Here is a 19,307-nt window from a genome sequence, read left to right on the forward strand (position 1 = left end):
TCTCCCCCCCCCCCATTTTCAAGAAAGGATTTTCTCTATGTAGCCCTGGCAGTTTTTTTAAAACATATTTTAAAAAATACAGTATCCATCAAAAAGAAAAAAAAATCTTTAAGATGTTTGTGTTTATATACATTCACTTATTTATAAAACATTTAAAATCACACATATGAGTATTATTATCTAAATGGAGGTTGATTGTACACTAGGACAAAGGAATCCTGAAGTAGGAGTAGTTAATTTATACCTTCAAGCAACTGGACCATGTTGTAGAACTAGAATTGGGATAAGGGTCCAAGAGATGGCATTTTGACCAGAATTGTATGACCATGCATGTCTTGTCTTTAAAAGCAAAATTAAAATGTAAACAATTATGTTCATTGTCCAATGAAAGGTTTAGGATCATTAACTACCATCTCTGGTTATTTTATCTATATTGTCGCATTAATTAAATTCATGTTTGTCTAGGACTGTTTTGTTCTTTAAGATTTTGTTTAAATGTGAACAAAATTAAGTTGGGCCAAGTTATCAACTGCAGTTTATATGAGTACTTACTTATTATAAGTTAACTTGGTACTGAGTACATGTAAAAAAAAAATCACACATAGATAGTCTATATATACCTAACCATACAAAAGATATATTTTAATATACCAAGATTTTGAATAGTTTGCTTGTTCTGATTATGGTTGTTATCATTCTCGTTATGAAAGGTATATTTGAGAGACACAGTGGTGTGTTGTGCCTAAATTCTGAACCTCCAAATCATCGAGACCCATTCGATGCAAAACCAAAGACTCTTTTATTGTTTAACGAGTTAACTGCCTTAACTGGGCACCCTCGTCTGTCCAACACAGTGGTTGGCTTGAGACGGACTTGGGGGAACCTCAAGGCAGGGGATTTATTGGGATGCATAAGGGGAGTGTCTAGGGGTATGCAACAATCTCAGGATTGGTGCACTTCCGGGCTTGGGTGACCTGTCCTGTATTGATTGGTCAGCTGTTTGCTATGGCCTATAGGCCCTCCTAGGGGGGTTGCTATGCTTTGCACAACACTGTTACCTTGAATCACATCCAGAGCTTCGCTAACTAACTTCTGATTGGTTCCTTGCCACATGGAGGGTGTCTGAGTTCCTAGAGGCTGCTAAAGCAGGGTGCTGGGTTGAGAGTTTGGTCCCTTAAGGTAGTGGTAAGGTACCTTTTGGACCTGACAAAAGAGAACAAAGATATTTAGTAAACATATTTAAGATCAGGCAGAAACAAAGGCAAACGGAAGGAACAGAACAAACTCCATTTTGAGATAAAGCCTCCATTTTCACACGTGGCCTAGGGCTGACTCAGCTCCAGCCAAGGAGAGCTATAAACAGTTCTAAGAAAAACCACAAACTATGCCAGCCCCAGTCAAAGCGACCCCACCGAGGTGGTCAGCCAATGACTAACTCTGGTAAACAACATCTGCTTTTCCCAGATGTCCTTGTGCGCAACTGTTAATAACAGTTTTAGAATTCCCCTAGACCCCAACCAATGAATTTGAAGTTCACAAATACCCAATCCTGAAATGCCAACACATATACCATCCTGTTTGCGGTTTTAAAAGTCCCTTACCCTCACCTGCTTTGTCGGAGTACTGGTTGAGGGTCCAAGCTCGAGCTTGGGTTTAATCAATAAACCCCTGTGTGTTTGCATCGGTTACTGGCTATGTGGTTTTCTTGACTGGGGGAGGTCTCTTGACTTTCTTTGCCTTCATGGTGCCATTCCCCTAGCTCTCCTTTGCCATCCAACACAGAAATTCTTCAAAATTTGGTCCTTGGTCTTTTTCATTTTGACACTGTGATGGGGTAAGATTGCAGAAGTTCCCCTATCTTGTAGTCTCGATGAGGCTGAAAGGACCAGATCTTCACCCAGCCCCCTGCTTTAGCAGCCATGACAGGCTGCAGAAAAGACATGTAGGGCTCTGACTCAGCATATGTCACAAAGGAACTCCAGGGCAGATGAAACCCTCTCCTCTTAGCTTCCAGGATGCTTAGTTCCTGGGAAGTGTGTGTAACAGGACACATGCAAGAAACAAAACCTCAGAAACTGTAGAATGTTCCCAGCAACAACCAATGAGAATAACTTGCAAACAAGTATTGCATGCCAAAATACGTTTTTGAAAAATTCCCCTAAATGTCAACCAATCAGGAATCGACCAGTACATCTCCCCACTGACTGATGTAACCCCGTGGTCTTTGCCTTTAAAAACACCAGCAATAGATACATGGGTGGGGGGGTGAGGGGGTGTCATCTCCTCTGGTGGCTGCTGTGTCAGCTAATTAGACAAGGTCCCTACCACGGTTGGATAGAACAATAAACCTTGCTTTTACAGTTCAGTGAGTCTATCTTCTTGACGGTCTTTGAGACTTGGGCACAATAGAGGCCACTTCAGGTTAGACTAGAATTTGATCTCCTTGATGTAGAGTCCCATAGGAAATTATTCAACTCGACAGGCGATGGTGGCTCACACCTTTGATCCTAGTACTTGGGAATCTGTGTAGAGGAGAATGAAGGAGAGAAGGGAAAAGTCATGCCATGTAAGCAGGTGTGGAAGTCAGATGTGGTAAATATGCAGCCTCATGACAGGGAGGGAGGGTTTAGATGAAGAGTAAGGGAAGGCCAAAATATCGGGAAGGGCGGTTCCCAAAGTATTCATAAAAGCATGCTTAGAAAACAGATGAAACAAAGTATAGGAAATCTTACACTCTTGTGTCTAATTCAGAAAAGCTGGCAGACTTAAGATCCTACATGAGCTTCTGTACTAGAGGTGGGGATTTGGAGAAAGAAAAATATGGTATCTTCTTAAATAACTACATATTACCCCTATCTTTTTAGCATGGTATAAGGTGCCTTCCAAGGGGTAGGTCCTTAGCCAAAGTGATTGGATCAGCACAACTGGAATATTAGGTCTCTACCCAGGTCAGAGATTATATGTTTGTGATCAGGAGATTGCTCTTCTCCAAAAATTCTTCACAAGCTATTTCATGGCCAGAGAAGTACTCGGTTTTGAAAAGAGGAATTTACTTATCAATAATAGGTTATCTGGCCCAGGATTGAGCTAGATCTTTAAGTATTAGTTCCTGCTTAAATTGTTCTCACTCCAGGACCACTAGCCCAGGAGTGGCACTGCCACTGTGGGCGGGGCCCTTCCATAACAGTCATCAATTAAGAAAACCCCCCCACAGGCTTGTCTACTGGCCAAACTGGCATTTTGCTCGGATGACTCACAGGCTTGGAAGTAAGTGTTTTTTACTTTCTGGACCATCTTGCCAGTCCTGTGTGTGTGTGTGTGTGTGTGTGTGTGTGTGTGTGTGTGTGTGTGTGTGTGTTTCCAACAGGGTCTGATGTACCCAGGCTGCCTTGGAACTTACTCTGGAGCTGACAATGACCTTGGACTCCAGATCTTCCTGCTTCTACTTCCCAAGTGTCAGGATTGCAAGCATGCGCCAGTATACCTGGTCACTCCTGCCTTTCTTTTACATAGAAGTGAGACATGAACACACACTGAGAGAACAGCCTACAACACAGTCTAAGCCCTATTCTGTTTATACTGACTGATAAGCTACTGAAGAGCCTTGGCTTCAGCTTTAATGGTAAGGCCTCAATCTTAAAGTGTCAGAAGTTTACCCTGAAGCAACAGGATGTGTAACCCACAGATAGTCATGAGACCAACCACAAGAACTTGAACTATTTCAAAAAGGAGTAAGCAACTTCTAGTTCAAGAGGGTTTTAAGCCAACCTGCAGAGGGCAGGAAATATTTAAACCTACCCGTTGAGATGCAGAAAGTCATGTAGAAAAGAGTGGGCAGGATAGATTAAAAGGACTGTGTAGCCTGGTGTGGTAGTACACATCTTAAATCCCATCACTTGGGGAGGTTCTAGGCCAGCCTGATGTATATAGTGAGACCCTCTCTCAAAAACAAACTGAACTGAACTACAGATTTTATTGGTAGATCTTTTGCACATGTACCATTAGTTACTAAATTTTGCTTGCTTTACCTTTCTTCGTGTCATGATGAATTAGTTTGAATTCTTCTTGTCAAGGGCAGAACTTCAAGGCCCTGCAACATTTTCATTTGGCTTTAATGGTTTATGTGATTATACCCAAACTGAAACAAATTTGGGTTTGGGAGCTGGTGAACTTTTCAGTGTTACTAAGAATGTTTCGTTGGTGTTAAGTAACAAACAAACAAACAATGTGCCCAAGAGTATGTATGTGTGTGAGTCCTTGGAAGTGAGACGCATTGAATACCCTGAAAATGCCCAGTCAGTTGTGAGCTGTCATGTGGGTGCTGGAAACAATTTGGGAATGGTCCTCTGCAAGAGCAGTCGGTGCTCTAAATCACTGAGTTCTGCTGCCTGGGTGACCAGCCTACAGTAGCAGCAGCACAAAGGGAACCCATGAATACTAAGACTTTTTATCTGAGGGGGTTAAGGAAAAGACACTCTCACTGTCTCTTGATGGTCTCCTTCAGACCTTTTGTTTATTCTTCTTCTGTATTCTCTATTCTCTATTCTTATCATTATCCATAAATGTCCCTTCTGTCTCTCTTGATGCTTTCTTTCTAATTCTCTCATTCTTGGTATTTTCCTTCTCCTCCCTTCTATTTTTCTCTTACAGTTTATATAGTCCAGCGAAATCTTTCAAGCAATGTAAAAATTACAATGTGGTTACATTCTATTTTTCAAATGAATGTCATCACAATGAATACAAGTAAAAAAAAAAAAAAAAGCATGTTTCCATATCCTGTAATGACTAAACGTTTTACATATTACAGGTGAAAAACAAGTTATCCTAAGAATTCACACATATTCATACCCAAGCAATTTCTTATAGATTAACAGTGTAGGCAAGCAAGGTATTCTTTTACTGGCAGGCTTCATGGTTACAAGAAAAATCACTTTATTGCTTATCTTGAAAGATAATCTTCTAAGGAATCTTAAAAGAATCACATACCTAAATTTTTATACATGAAAAACAATAAATCAGCACTACTTTAAATCTTTAGGTGCATACCCACTCATCAACAGGATATATATATATATATATACATATATATATATATATATATATATATGTATATATATATATATATCTCAGGGGATTGAGGACAAAAATGAGTATAAGGAATTAATCATCATCTTTGTTCATCAAGCAATCCTAGGAAGAAAGGCATGTCAGCTAATGATAATTGGGTAGTTTTGTTCTTGTTTCCTGACCTTAAAGATTTCCTCAATGATGTTCCTTTCTAAAACTTTAGATTGTCTTCTTGGGTTTTTCCCCTCAAAACTATTTAACAACAACAACAATCTCATTCTAACCTTAAGTTATTTTAAAAGCTTTTTTTTTCAGCTATGATGCACTCTGAAACCTGAGAACCCAGATGTTTTACCTAATCATTAACCTGAATAGCCATCTATGCAGCTCCTTGGGCGACACTCATAGGCTCTAGCTGTGTGACAATTCCTTGTATTTCTTTTTAGTCATCAAACTCTATTTAAACTAATGTTATTATTATCAATTAGACAGTACAGCTTAGGAAGAAATCATCTTCATAATAATCCACAGGTAAAAATGTCCAGTAGAACAGGATGTTTCCATGAGATAAACACATTACATTATAGGCAGTGGGTATCTACCATCCACATACACACCGTACCAGATACCACAGAAAGATGGCAGCAGCAAACACATAAAGGCACAGTAGACATAAAAGACATTCTGGAGTCTGTGGTCTGGAGGGGGGGGGGCTTGCCTATCTGAGATTAATCCACCAGGGATTTGGGTCCTGGAAGGCTGACACCTTGAACTTCAATTGCTACCTATATTGCTCCTCTGACATGGCTACCAGCAACTGTGTAATCTCTATAGTCCAGTAAGTCTTTATTGTAAGCATCTCATATTGGTTTGTTTGTGAATGACTGAAATTGTGTCTGTTAAATGCAATTGAAATGATTAATGAATCTTCCCTTCCTCTTTTTATTTTAGCACACCAATAATTTCTATTATCAGAACCCTTTAAAGAATATTTGATTATGCTGAAGCCTGTGTTATTACATTGGAATTGGTCAGTTAAATTATTCCATCCCAGTATCCTCCATCCATCTGGTTGAAGAATATTTATTCTCCTTCTTTTGTTCAAACCATGGGCCCTGGTAGATAAAAAGGCATTTTTTTTCCATAGCAAGATAATATCTGGTGTTTCTCATGTTAGCAGAGCATTTTGTTTCCCCTATCAAGATGCATTTATGATCTGTTTGAATAGGTTGAAAACAAAACAAAATTGTAGTGATGGGACAATCATGATGCAAATTTCAATAGCAAGAACACAAAGTTATGTTAGACAGTCAAACATTAAAAGTTTAGTTTTTAATGGTCCCTTTTCAGTCACTTTCCACATCTGGGAGTTGGGCTCCTCTTCTGTGGGTTCCTCAGGTGCCATCTTGAGGTATGAATGAGTAATTCAGGCAGAAATACCAGTTTCCTTAACAGCATTGGTAGTCTGGAGAATCACAGCATAAGGGCCTTTCCATCTATATTCAAACTGGTCAGTTTTGAAGTGGTGGGTTAATACAGCATCTCCAGGCTAGAATGGATAATCAGGTGGGGGTACCCAACAGGTTGAACAGCCTGGACCTAAGGGAGAGTCTTACCCAAAGTTAATTGTAATGATTTTTATTAATTCAGAGATTTGGGGGAGGCCAAATTTAAGAATAATTTACATTATTAATTTATTAGCTACCATTATGTGTTCAGGAGGTGCTCCAGGAAAGCTGAAGGTGTTTCACATCTGTTACCTTAAATAAGTTAGTGGGCTCTTGAGCTGCTTGTTTCATCCCTTCTAGCAGATCATGGTTGTATCCACTGAATGACTTCCTACCCCTGTGTCACAGTCCCATTGAAGTCTCCTTCTTGGCAGAGCATGATCAACTATCTCTGCCCTCTCTTCATTAGCATCAAAGCTATTCTTGAAGTGCTTCAGTTGCTTTCATGAGAATTGGTTCCCTTTCTTCCGTAGTGAAGAGGGTACAGAGTATCTGCTGACAGTCATCCCATGTGGGAAGATAATTGTAAAAGATAGAAACTAAGATGCTGAAAGGTGAGCTCTCGTTCTTCCAGTTACAGAGATCTCTGGTGGAGAAAAGGGGCATACTGGTAGTGAGTGTCAGGAAATGGCCACGGGATCAAGGACTGAAGGAGGTGCCACCCCAGAATGAGAATCAGGAGTAGTTAGGAGGGCCATATGGGATGCCCTGGCAGGTGTGGGGAGGAGGAAAGACAGGGTGAGTACAGAAGTGCTTGGGGGGAGAAGACAGGAAGTAGTAAGAACTAGACGGTGGGGTAGGGATTGGTACAGAAGAGGGACAGAGTGAGGCTTTGGTGGTGAGTACTTTGGTGGCAAAGGTGGAGGTTGAGGTGGGGAGAGGAGAAGAGGTGAAAGACTGTAATACAGAGGGAGGGAGGGATTCTTCTTCCTGTAACTCCTGCAGAATGGTTTTCAGAGGGGACTTGATGGCTTCTGCTACAGGTCCTCAAAGGGTTCATCTGCTGAGAACTAGGGCTTGGGCACCTTGTCCAATGTGGACCATATGGACCTTCACTTAGGGGGGGTGGGTTGGAAGTTGCTTCAGCTCAAGGCAAGAGGTATCCAATCTGATTTGGGTGGCCAGGTTTACCAAGGGTGACATTAACCATTGCCCAGGCTATCTGAGACTCTGAAGTACCCTGGGAGGGCCAGTCAACTCCATATGTGGGCCATTCAGTTTCACAGAATGTTTGGAGGCAACACTTGGTGACAGAATAATCATAAACCTCCTTAACTATAAGTGGTAAAGTTTTTCAAAATTCTTTAGAATACAGGTTAGAGGGCTATTAGACTTGCTAATCCTATTACCCATACTGTCTGTTAGTTCAGTCTTACCAAGTCCAAAATAAACCAATTAACACAGAAAGTACAAGACAGAAAGTGAACAGTAAACATGAATCCCCCCACCAAAAAAAAGACAAACAGGACATAAAATCAGACCAAGAACCTCAGGTGGGTGGTGCAATGTCTTGCTTTTGCCATAGACAGAAGAGAATTGGGGTTCCCTCAAACCCCCTCCACATCCCAGGTAGAGATCCCACAAAACAGACTGTAGGTCTGACCAACATACCAGGAGACCTCCATTGATGCTTGCTGCATTTCTTAGCATGAAAGTTTACCCCATAGTCCTTGAACTGAAGGCAGTCTTGCAGCCTTGGAACATTTCAAGGTATGTGCCACTTGGAGTTCCAGAGCGAAGGTCTAAGTTTAGAATTTGGGTGGATGGTTTGAATCTTACTGGGGCTCTCTAGGAAATGTTAATTCCAAAGGCAAGTATAAGACCACTGCCACAATATGAGTCAAATTTGAGGCGACTTGATTTCTTTTATTGGGGTACATACAAGATCTGGCTAACTATTGCCTCCCAAGCTATGTTAAAGAGAGCAGCCCAGCATCCATCTCTTGGATCCTCTTTAAGGAGTGAAATGATGAGTAGTTTTACAGAAGGGAGATGATAGGATAATAAGGGAATTTAAAAAAAAATCATGTGATTACCATGCAATTTGGGAGGGTAAGGATATTCTCAAAAACAAGTCAAGGTCATGGGTTGGGGAATGTCAGATTCCAGGAAACAGAGAGAGCAACTCAACTCTTACAGTAATAGAAACTTATTTTTAACAATACAGCATAATGGCTCCTGCCTTCAAAATGGAGTTAGGCATATTCTTCACAGTGTGATGACAACTTTAGATGAGCTTCTGATAGAAGCTCAGCTGTTTGCCCTAGAGCTCCTGTTGGAAGCAATGTTGGTTCTCCCATGGAGGGATCTGTCTGCAAAGGGAATTATCTCACAGCTGCAGATTTCTGAGACTCTGCCAAGTACCAATCAGCTGTACCTTGGGCCACTAGATCAGTATGTGATATTTAAGTACCCTGGGGACTCTGTTGATAACTAGCCTCCTGTCACAACTCAGGGAAGCAAACAGCCTCGGGTCATCTGAGGCCCAATACAAAGGGTCCATACTGTCTTTGTGTGCCTCAAAAATGTCAATAAGATTGTCCTATAAGGGTTCCTTTCTCTTCTCTCCATGGTGTGTGTGTGTGTGTGTGTGTGTGTGTGTGTGTGTGTGTGTTTGATGACATCATTATACACCAGAGGAAATGGACACCTTGTTGAACAGGAGAACACTGCTGTCAGTGACTGAGAGTGATTGTAGCAGATGCTCCACACCCAGGGAGTGATCCTACAGGGTCTTCGTGAGCTGAGTGTCCCAGAACTTTACTTTGTAGTCATTTCTACAGCTGGTGAGTGAGATAATACTGCATGTCAGCATTGAAGTCAAAGTCAAGATACCAGCTGCCCATAGATGTTCTCTCAGCAGTATATCTGGCTCATATTCCATGTGTTCCAGCCTCTCAGGGTAGTGTTACTTGTGACCACCTGGCACAGTAGTCATGAGAGCTCCAATGCACTGCAGTAAATGAGCTTCAGCTGTCCCCTTCAAGCATTTCCTGGCTTGAACTTGCTTGGAAGTCTACAGAAGGATGTGGTTGTCCACCAGGGAATTGACTTTCTTTCCATCATCCATCAGCTGCCATATGAAGCAGGCCATATTGCAGTGGGCCACTGTTGTCAATGTGACAGAACAGTTCCAAGGTCTGCACAATGCTTGCAGAGTCATTGGGAGACTCCCTGGCTGCTTGGTTCAAATTCATTGTACATCCTTCAAATGGTTGCACGCACTGGACTCCACTGTCTGATGTTTTGTTGGCCAGGATACCTTTATCTGATGGGCTGTCACTAATGTGTCATATCTCACCTACTTTATGGATGAGAATGTTTTTATTTATAATATTATCCCCATTCCCCCCACTCGAGACAGAATTTCTCTGTGTAACCATTCTAGCTGTCCTGGAACTTGCTTTGTAGACCAGGCTGCCCTCAAACTCACAGAGATCCACCTGCCTCTACCTAGCAAGTGCTGGGATTAAAGGTGTTCACCTCCACTGTCTGGTTTATGTTATTTTTATCATCAAAATCTATGATGTGGTGATGCAGCCATATCTTATGGGAATAGCAAAAATCATAAACCCAGCACAGTTGAGAGACAAAGATCCAGCAAAGCTGAACCATATGATCAGTGCTGTGACTGTCTTTCACTTTTCATTTTATTCTCTGCATGTTGCATACTGGAGGGGCTTTTAATATTTGTACATTATAGCTTCTTCCAGGAGTAAAGCTTTTAAGTTAACTCAGGACAGTCCTGAGTATACAACCCCCATCACTTTTAGGGAGATATTCCTATCTACTTGAAGGTCTTTCTTATGCCTAGCAGGTTGTGATGCACATAAAGAAGGTAGAGAATTGTGTCACGTCCTAGCACTCAGGCAGCAGAGATAGGGAGATTTCTGAGTTTGAGGCCAACCTGGTCTACAGAGTGAGTTCCATGACAGCCAGAGATACACAGAGATAGCCTGTCTCAAGTTCCCCCCGAAATATCCAGAGATCTCTTTATGAGTCTCTGAGATACTCTTAAAACATCTGCCACAACATTTGCTCAGGAACAAGATAATCAAAACATAGTGAACTTAAAATGGGCAACAAGATTCCGTAGGCTAGAGGAGCTGGCTACAGATCAGATTACAAGCCTCTTTCTACTATACACTCAGGCAATTGTGTGGCATATACAGCAACAAAGTTAGATGAACTGAAGTTACCTGTGCTCTACACAGGGACTTAACAGTGATGGGCAAAAATGGTGTGGAAAGATGATAAAAGAATGAGGTGTCACCAGGTAGTGAACTGGGTGGGCAGAGACAGGCAGATCTCTGAGTTTGAGGCCAGCCTGGTCTACTGAATGAGTTCCAGGACAGCCTCCAAAGCTACAAAGAAACCCTGTCTTGAAAAACAAAACAAGTAAGCAAGCTGAAGGGACCAGACCCTCACCCAGCCCCCTGCTTTAGCAGCCATGACAGGTTGCAGAAAACATACAGGAACATGTAGGCCTCTGACTCAGCACATTTTGCTAAGTTTCTATCCCTTTGACCTTGCCAGATCTGCCCTAGTCACTAGGAGGTCAGATACCCTCCACGTGGCAAGGAACCAATCAGAAGTTAGCTGTCAGGCTCTGGGGGTGCTTTATGGCAAACGTGGTATAACAGAGACATGCCGAGCATAGCAACTGCCCTGGGAGGGCCTATAGGCCATAGCAACCAGTTAACCAATCAACACAGGACAGGTCCCCCAAGCCCGGAAGCACACCAACCCTTAGACTGTTATGTACCCCTTGACACTTCCCAATAAATTCCCCGCCTTATGGCCCCCTCAGGTCAACCACTGTGCTGAATGGATGAGGGAACAGTTATCTTGCTAAATAATAAAAGACTCTTTGCTTTTGCATCACAATGGGTCTTCTGGTGATTTTGAAGTCCAGAATTTGGGCACAACAGAACAAAGAATGAGATGTCAGGACCTCCCTTTCTTAGAAAAGTTAGCTTGTTAACTCCTGCAGAGTCAGTGTGGTGTCATATGACTAAGGAACAAAAGAATGCCAGGATTAGACATGTAAGTAAATTCTATAAATATATAAAATATAACTGTTGTTACTGAATGATAACTGCAGTAGCTTTGACCTGAGGATTTTTCTTGGGACCATTGACACTCTAATCATTAATAGTTAATAATACATTGCTCAGGACCTGGAAATTTCCTTGGGCTGGGTTGGCGATTTTCTGTCTGTCTAGTGTCCTTGAATCCTCAAGAGTTGCCAGCCTGAGAATAGGCTGTCATATGCCTCTAGAGTCTTAAAAGTTGAGTTATGAGATTGATGAGTAAAAGGTAACTCTGTTTTGTCACAGTTTTGTCACAGGAAGGGAAACACAATTCCGAAAACAGAATTGATATGATCTATGTTTTAGAACATTATGAATCTATCCCTTCTTAACTAATTATGTATAAATAGAGGAGCATTCTGACTGCTAATCAGTTACACTCATTAACCTGCATGGCCTGGCTCAATTTTTCCCTCACCTACTCCTTGCCTTCTTTCTGCAACCTATTGATCACTGGGGCTGGCAATGTGGATCTGATTGTGTGATTGCCTCCCAACCAATAACAAAATAAAAGAAAAAGAAATGGTATCTGTTTCTGTCGTTCAGGGTGTTAGAGTGTGTGCCTGGAACTCTACTCAAAGTTAACCAGTGTGAGTCCTTTATAATCTGATGCTTGTACCTATGCCCTACCTCCCCAACACTGGGCCAGATCTTACGTATTCCCCTCCCAGAAATGGATTACCAGCCCCAGGCCAGCTACCAATTCTAGCTAGCTAGGGCCACAAGCAAGTCGGCAAGTCCGGATTTAGTGCTATGGCCATGAGGAGAGGCCAAAGCTTCTTTTTATAGCAGAAAACCATACAAGGTGGTGGTGGGGTTTAAATGAATTTTTACAATCTTGAGGTTAGACCTTGAGGAGAGTGAATTCTGCTATTTGAGACTTTTGATTACAAAGTGTTAGTTCAAGATATTTATGAAAGACCACGGCTATCTTGACACAGCTGTGGGTCTGTCTTAATTCCTAAACAGCTGCTCTTCCCATAACTACAAGGAATGTAGGGCAAAGGGTCATGTAGGAGTGACTGCTAAAGGTTAACTTGTTTAAAGCAGTTGTTAGCTCTGATGCTCTTAGTACATATATAAGCTATATTAATAGCTAGGCTCTTCATTGCTCCCACACCCAGTTCCAATAAATAAATAAATCTATTTTAGGTCATCTGATTATAAATTCAGTTTTATTTTCACAGGTCCTTTTATTTGTATTTAAGAAAATCACGGAGGATCTAGCCACTCCATCCAGACAGATTCTGCATATCCTTCTCCAGGGTCTAACCTGGTAAATAGATGGAACTAGAAAAAGATCATATTGAGTGAGGTAACCCAGGATCAGAAAGACATACATCTCATGTTTTTATCTTCTGAGGCTCCTAGCTCCAGATCTTCAGATATCAGAATACATGCTGGAGTAACTGCAAAACCCATTAAATTAAAAAGAGACCATTGCTGTTGTGTGTGTGGGGGGGGGGGAGTAATAGAGGAAAATAGCAGAGTACAAACAATCGGATGGGGGGTGTTCTAGATTTGTGACGACAGCTAAAGTCATTAAGTTAATTAAGAAAATGCCTCCACAAGATCTGGCTGTAGGCAAGTCTGTAGGGCATTTTCTTAATTAGTGGTTGATGGGGGAGGGCCTTACCCATTATAGGTGGTGGTATCCCTGGGCTAGTAGTTTTGGGTTCTAAAAGAAAGAACAGGAGGTGCCATCATGGGTGTAGACATTCGATATAACAAGGACCGAAAGTTTCGGCGCCAGGAGCCAGGACATCTATCTGCGGCTGCTCGTCAAGCTGCACAGGTTTCTGGCCAGAAGAACCAACTCCACCTTCAATCAGGTTGTGCAGAAAAGGCTGTTTATGAGTCGCACTAACCGGCCACCTCTGTCCCTGCCCCCGGATGATCCGAAAGTTGAAGTTTCCTGGACGAGAGAACAAGGTTGTGGGGACAGTCACAGATGATGTGCGCATTCTCGAAGTGCCCAAGCTGAAGGTGTGTGCACTGAGGGTGAGTAGCCGGGCCGAAGTCGCATCCTGAAGGCTGGGGGGTAAGATCCTCACCTTTGACCAGCTAGCCCTGGAGTCTCCCAAGGGCCATGGCACTGTGCTCTTGTCTGGACCTCGCAAGGGCCGGGAGGTGTACCAGCATTTTGGCAAGGCCCCAGGAACCCCACACAGCCATACCAAACCGTATGTCGGTTCCAAGTGCCGGAAGTTCGAACGTACCAGAGGCAGAAGGGCCAGCCGTGGCTACAAAAACTAACCCCTGGATCTGTTATTAAAGAAACTTTGGATGTTGGAAAAAAAAAAAAAAAAAAAAAAAAAAAAAACAGGGCTGGGGAGAAGACTCAGAGGTTAACACTGGCTGCTCGACCAGAAGTCCTGAGTTCGATTCCCAGCAACCACTTGGTGGCTCATAACCATCTGTAATGAGTTCTGGTTCCTTCTTCTGGACTGTGGTGATACGTTCAGTCAGAATACTGCATACATAATAAATAAATAAATAAATCTTAAGAGCACTGAAAAAAAAAAAGGAGGCTGAGTAAGCTATGATGAACAAGCCAGCAAGCGGCACCCCTCCATGGCCTCTTCATCAGCTCCTGCCTCCAGGTTCCTGCCCTGCATGAGTTCCTGCCATCATTGCTTTTGATGATGAACTATTATATGGAGCTGTGAGGAAAATAAACCTTTTCTTTCCCAATTTGCTTTTGGTCGTGGTGTTTCATCACAGCAATAGTATCCCTAACCAAGCCATGGGAAAACTGTGGTAAATGAAGGCTTGGTAAAAACCATCAAACTAGACTACTTTATGGGTAACTTGAAAAGTTTATTGAGGGAACAAACGGCCAGGCAGTCTTCAAGAAGAGAGGACAGCAGCCATAGGGAAGAGCCTTGTCAGTTTTATGGGAAGGTAGTAGTGGTAGAAGGCCCATGAATCAGAGTAGCCTTGGGGTGAGCATAAAGACATTGAATCTTGCAGCTTTTTGGGATTAATCAGAAACTAGATGCCCTGTTGGGGTTGGATCAGGGTGGTATTGACTTTCCTGGTAAACAGAATCCCACCTTACAAGATCTCTGGGGAATGTGAACTTAGTTTTCTGTTTACCCAATAACAATCCATCTGTTTACCCAGTCAGAGCCCAGGCCATCAATTTAGGACAGCAGCACTGCCATTTTTGGGGCTCTCTGAGGACCTAACAATGGGGGCTCTAATTAGGGCAGGGGAACCAAATACAGAAGAAGATGGGAGGTTAAAATAACAGTAATGATGTCTGAAAAATTTATAAGGTACTATTAACTATCTATCTAAAAAAAAATGCCAAACAAACCTATAAAACATGTATGTCTGTGTATAAACACATACATATAATTTAAATGAAATTTCCCAAGTGGGCTGACAATGGTCCCTCTAAGAACCAAAGACTAACAAATATCCCAGTACCAGGCATGAGAAAGTCTCTTTTGAGTTGTTTGTCAAGGCTGTTTAAAAGACTCAAAACATTACCGGCTATGCTTTTGTCCTTGGTCACCCCTACCCCCCCCCCACTGGTGAACAGTAAGAACTTGTTGCTGAAAATATCATGTACTTCAGACACAGGGCCCAGAGGTCCCTGAGCTGGAACTGATTTGGAAACCTCTTACCTGACTTAGCTTTCATGGTATCAGAAGGCATCAAGAAAGCAACCATCCTACCCAGCTCTGCTGCCTATGAACCACATCAATGACGAGCATGGCACAAAACTCTAAGGCTGTAATAGTGGTATGTATACCTTGGCAGAAATCAACAGTTCTCTAATTGGACTCAAGAAGACCTTCTCAACAAGAGGGAAATCTTGCCTGGTAGCAGAAACCTAGCCAACTACCCTGGATTCATAAAGCCATGGATCTAGGAAGAGAACACACAACTACTGCTTTACTAAACCAGCATAATCCCGAACTACATAATAAATATTTGTCCTTATTCTTACAGACCAATGTAGTTCTCACCACTCATCTAATAAATTTCTTTTTGTAACAGAGATTATTACCAAAAATTCAGAATTGTGGCTGGGAATGATGGCACATGCCTATAATCCCAGCATTTGGGAGGCAGAGTAGGTCAATCTCTTTGAGTACCAGGATAGCCAGAGCTACACACTAAAAAAACAAACAAACAAACAAACAAAGCAAAAATGCAGAATTGGAGTCTAGTCCCAAAGGATACAGCTCCAATACAACTCCTGCATTTAAGGCTCAGGGATTATTGGGGGTGGCGATTGGGTGGGGGGAAAATGTTCTAAGATCCAGAGGATCAGGGAGTTTGCTATGAAATTGTGTCTCCCTAGGAATGTCATAAACTATACCCATAAAATACTGTTTAAACATGAGCTGAACAAGGACAACAATAATAGACACGCTAATGTGGATGGGGTAGGGGTGAGGTAGAGGAGGGTACCCCTAAGATATCAACCCTACACAAAGAACTACAGACACCTAAGGAATGCTAGAGAGAGAGAAAGAGTCTGGCTCCTCTAAAGAAGAGCCCACCATTCGGTTATCTGATACAAAATGGTCAGTCCAGAAAATAACATGTAAGTAGCATTATACAGACTGAGCAAGTTGTATTTATATATTTGGGAATATATAAGTATATACTATACATGCATATATGCATGTAAACATTTATTTTAGCTGGGAGTTGGTGGTACACGCCTTTAGTCCCAGCTCTCGGGAAGCAGAGGCAGGTGGATCTCTGAGTTCGAAGCCAGCCTGGTCTACAGAGCAAGTTCCAGAACAGGCTCCAAAGCAATAGAGAGAAACCCTGTCTCGAAAAACCACAAAAGAAAAATAAATAAATAAATAATTTAAAAGGCCATGGATTTGAAAGAGAGCTAGAATGGGTATGTAGGAGGATTAGGAGGAAAGGGAAGGGAGAAATTATGTAATCCTATTATAATCTCAAAAAATAAAATAAATAATTAAAAAGAGAAATGAAAACCACAGAATAGCACCAGGAAATGATAGTCATAGGGGCCAAAATTCTACCTTCCAAATACATGGATACTAGGATATGGGGTAGAAAGATCATACGTTTGGATGAGAAGATAATTACATCCTTATTTTCACATTTTTTTTTTCTAAAATGTGCTAGCAACAGACCCATGGTAATAATGTGGTATTAATGATAACCTTGTCTTCATAAAAACATGTTCACGTTACAACAGAAATGTTGTATATAATTTTGAAATGCCATTTGTCACTCTCTTTTTTTTCTATTTGTTTTTTTGAGACAGGATTTCTCAGTAGCTTTGGAGACTGCCCTGGAACTTGCTTTAGAGACCAGGCTGGTCTTGAACTCACAGAGATCTGCCTGCCTCTGCCTCCTGCGGACTGGGATTAAAAGTATGCACCATTATCTCCTGGCTTGTTTATCACTTTCCAAATCATAATCAGTATTAGATTTTTCTATTACATCTTACTGTGCTTCTAGGAAACAGTCCAACCACTTGCCAAACTTCCTAAAGTCCCTGGGTTTAATCTTCACTAACCCTGGGGAGAGTTAGGAGAAAAAAAAAATGTACATCATTATTATAAGAGTACATGTCTCTTTGGTTTTAAAAATACTTTTTCTAACTTTCTTATTGAGCTAATTTCTTTTGTAATCTTATATAATTCATTTTATTCATGTAAAAACATTTATTCTAAGCAGGAACCTGTGAACTGTATCAAAATGCCAATCAAATTTATGGTACAAAGCTGTCTTGTCCAACACAGCAAAAACTAAAATTTGGAATCCTGAAAGAGAAGAGCAGTGATTACCCAGGCACACACTCTTTGGGTTTCTTCTGTGGAGGAAAGAGAACACCTTTATTTTTGTTATGCCCAGATCTTGAAGACCTCCAAAGCCCAGCAGATGAGAGACTCTCCTGAACTGTAGAAAGCAAGGTTTCTTTATTGTATACAAGCCAAGGCAGGGCCCTCTATTAGCAAACCAGCAACTACCAGAGAGAGAGAGGTGCCTTAGAGCTTTTAACCAAGCTCTTTTAAAGGGGAAAAAAAAAAAAAAAAAAAAAACCCACAAAATAACATCAGTGGGTGAGGTCTGTTCTGATTGGTTGGCATTTAACATGTTAGGAGAATTGTGTTTTTGGCAGAACACTTGTTTATGGACTTTTTCCATTGGTTGGCATGGGAAAGGAACATTCTGTGGTTTCGGGATCGTACTGTGGCCAGTGTGATCTTTTTACTTTACCCAAAAGTGGTCTGTTATTTAATTTCCTGGAACTGGGTGGAAATGAGTAGCTTGGAGGTCAAGGGAGGGTTTTTTTTAGTCTTCTACTGGAAAAGTTGCTAAGGTTTGTCTGATTTGATTAACCCTTTCAATTTTATAGCCTGGTATATTTAAAGGGAAAGTAGAATTACTTGGAGTGTTGGGCTTTGTCAGCTTTAGAGGTCATCAAGGGCTCATTACATACTTCCCCACAAAGCTCAGAAAGGTATTGTCTTCCTGGCTCTTAGATTGCCCTGCAGTTTTCCACAGACCCAATGAAGGCAGGGTTACCAAAATCACAGGTTGCCCTTAAATTTAGGTTTGCTCTTGATGAAAACTTTACAGGCTGTCTGAATAGCATCCCCAACTAATTCCTTTCTCACATAGTTATCCTCTTAGTGTGGCCTAAATCAGGTTACTAGTATGTTATATTCCAACTAAATGAATGGAGAAAATGGAATTTCATGATAATCCCTGTCTTTAGGTATAATTTGTATACAACAGTTTGTTCTTATATAATTTGGCAATACAAAGCTAGCTGCAAGGGAACCTTGAAGAGTGTAATCTCTACTTTCAAAACGACTATGACTACAAAAAGCTGGGTATGGAACAGAGCCAATGGACCTCTGTGAGGCAAGTTTGGTCTACACAGCAAATTAAGGCCATCCAGGCCTACATAGTGACACCCTGCACCTGCCCCCCCCCCCAAAAAAAAAAAGAAGAGGAGGAGGAAGAGGTGGTGGAGAAAATAGTATAGGATACAATAAAGTAAAGTAAAAGAAACTTCATTTTCTTTCTATCTCAGCCTCTTGAAGTACTGGGCTTGCAAATATGTGCTACTATACAAGGCTCTAACATAATTTCTTACTATAAGGAATGCTATCATGTACTTTTCTAAAGCATGGTTTGTAAACTTAGAAAATAGTCAAGTGTTTTGTTTTTGTTTTCTTTTTTTTTTTTTTTTTGTTTATCTTTGGCTGTCTTGGAACTCACTTTATAGACAAGGCTGGCCTCAGTTAGATCTCCCTGCCTCTGCTTCCTGAATGTTAGGATTAAATGGATGTGCTGACACCTGACCAGCTTTTTTTTTTTTTTTTTTTTTAGACAGGGTCTATGAATTTCTAGCTGTCCCGGAACTCACTATGTGGACCAAGCTGGTCTCACACTCACAGAGATCTATATGCCTCTGCCTCCTGAGTGCTATGATTAAGGCATGTGCCAACATGCCTGACAGATAAAAAGTCCTAAGGTTAAATATTAAGATCTTGAAAGATAGAATCTAATAGTGGCCTTTGTTGTTGCAGTTGCTTTGAGACAGTCTCTTGAAGTTCAGTAAGAGCCTCAGTTGGGGCCCATAAAGATGGTTGTGCTTCATCTTGACTCAAGGTCAGAGAGT

The 19,307-nt window shown here is 41.5% G+C and overlaps 2 pseudogenes; one reads left to right on the forward strand and one right to left on the reverse strand.

Moving 5' to 3' along the window:
- Positions 1-8,961: 8,961 nt before the first annotated feature.
- On the reverse strand, positions 8,962-10,190 carry LOC127215556 (EARP and GARP complex-interacting protein 1-like; annotated as a pseudogene).
- A 3,183-nt stretch (positions 10,191-13,373) lies between these two features.
- Positions 13,374-13,948, forward strand: LOC127215562 (60S ribosomal protein L18-like; annotated as a pseudogene).
- The last annotated feature ends 5,359 nt before the right edge of the window (positions 13,949-19,307 follow it).

The sequence above is a fragment of the Phodopus roborovskii genome, unplaced genomic scaffold (assembly GCF_943737965.1).
Source record: "Phodopus roborovskii unplaced genomic scaffold, PHOROB, whole genome shotgun sequence".
In the NCBI taxonomy this organism is placed as follows: Eukaryota; Metazoa; Chordata; class Mammalia; order Rodentia; family Cricetidae; genus Phodopus; species Phodopus roborovskii.